Here is a 1,948-nt window from a genome sequence, read left to right on the forward strand (position 1 = left end):
TGTGCCAGGAGAGGTTTAAATTGGATATTGGGAAAAATTCTTAGTGGAATAGGTGGGCAGACTTTGGAATGGGCTGCCCAGGGCAGTGGTGGAGTCCCCATCCCTGGARGGGTTTGAAAGCCCTGTGGAGGTGGCACTTGGGGACAGGGAGCAGTGGTGGCTTTGGCAGTGCTGGRGGAACGGTWGGGTTTGATGATCTCAGAGGGCTTTTCCAACCTTTCCCAACTTTCCCAGCCTTTTCCAGCTAAAACCTGAAGGATTCTCTGATTTTCCTCTGTTTTAAGGAGTTTTGGCCTTGCTGAACGGGGTTATCTAATGGCACAAACTCAATCCCATCACTGCAAAACTCCAGCCCAATTTGTGGCCCCAACTGCTGCAAAACAGGTGCAGGACYCCAAGGGAGGGAATTCCTCAAAGCAAACAAAAAGGCAGTTCTGGCCCCGGGTGTCTCTGGGAGGGGACAATGCCCGGGCTGGGGGCAGAGGTGCCACCAGTGCTGCTTCCCATGGAGTCACTCTGGATTTACACCCMGTTCCACCTCTGGAACCTTCTGCTYGACACCAGGGGACTCAAAAGAGCCAAATCACGGGGCCGTGTCCGGTCCTGTGCCCCCGAATCCCACTGGAACGCGCTGGTGTGTGGGATCACAGACATCTCCAGCTGGGACGGACCCATCGGGATCCCCGAGTGCAGAGGGACATCACCCGTGCCCCAGCAGGACCCACGGCACSCACGGGGTACCCTCCCACCCCGTGTCCGGCAGCTCTGAAGACCCGCAGGAGCTCCGGGGAGTCTCAATTTCCCTGGAAATCGGGGTTTGCGGGACGAACCCGCCCAGGGGGCTGTGCCAGAGCGCTGCTGTCCCACCCCTCGGAGCGGGGTCCGTGTTTGCCCCGATCCTCCCGCCGGTGCCGCCGCTCCGCTCCCCCGGCGCTGTCCCCGCTGGCCGCAGTGGCTCTGGCCCAGCTGCCACCAGCGATCAGCGCCGGGCTCAGGTTTCCGCAGCCCCAGAATGACTCTGCTCATTCCTGCCCCGGCKGGAGCCGCGGCGAGCGGCCCCAGCGCTGCTCCTGCCCCTGTCCCCTGTCGCTGCCGCTGGGCTGGAGCCACCGAGCCGCTGCCGAGCCTCTGGAGCAGCGCTGGCAGCACCGGGACTCGGCTGGCAGCCACCGAGGGAGATGCTAGGGCAGGGCAGCACCTCCTGGAGTGACACTGGGAGGCTCAAAGGAGGTGTTGCCCCGGTGTGGGAATCCTTTGTGCCTTTTTGGGATTTTTTTTGCAGCTCCCGGTGCTGCTCTGACACCTTTAGGGACACCCAGAGGGAGTGGGATGGCCTYAAGGAACAGGAGCAGGACCAATCCCACGCCCAAATCCCACACATACCACAGCCCTGGAGCCACCAGCATCTCTGGTTGCTTCCCAAATTCGAAACCGGCCCCAAATCCCGGCTCTGTGAGGGGCTCAGCCCAGCCCCACTCTGCCCCAGTGATCCCAGTCCCACACCAGTGCTGGACTCAGAATGGGCCGGGTGGGTCCCCCAGCCCAGGTGACCATCCCCCCGGCCCTGGGGACAGGAGGAGCAGCCCCTGCCCCCGGCCTGGCACATCCTGGCACATTTTTAGCAGCTCCTATAAATAACCCGAAGGATCGAACTCCTTGCGCCTCCGTAGGTAAAGGCAGCTCAGCCCCAGCGACAGGTGCTGCCCTGGGCACCAAACGCTCCGAGCTCCGCGGGGCTCCGGCCCAGCTCTCCGGGACCTGGCTCCTCCCAGAGSCCTAATTCAGGATGATCCCTGCCCCATCAGCTTTCCTGCTGGGAAATCATCGCTTAAATATCTCGACGAAGCCTTGATTTTCTTATTCATTCTTGGATTTTCTTATTTATTATTCTTTGATTTTCTTATTCTCATTCTTTGATTTTTCTTATTTTTATTCTTTGACTTTTCTT

The sequence above is a fragment of the Malurus melanocephalus genome, unplaced genomic scaffold (genome assembly GCF_030028575.1).
Source record: "Malurus melanocephalus ecotype Western Australia unplaced genomic scaffold, MMel_1.1 scaffold_1078, whole genome shotgun sequence".
NCBI classification, from domain to species: domain Eukaryota; kingdom Metazoa; phylum Chordata; class Aves; order Passeriformes; family Maluridae; genus Malurus; species Malurus melanocephalus.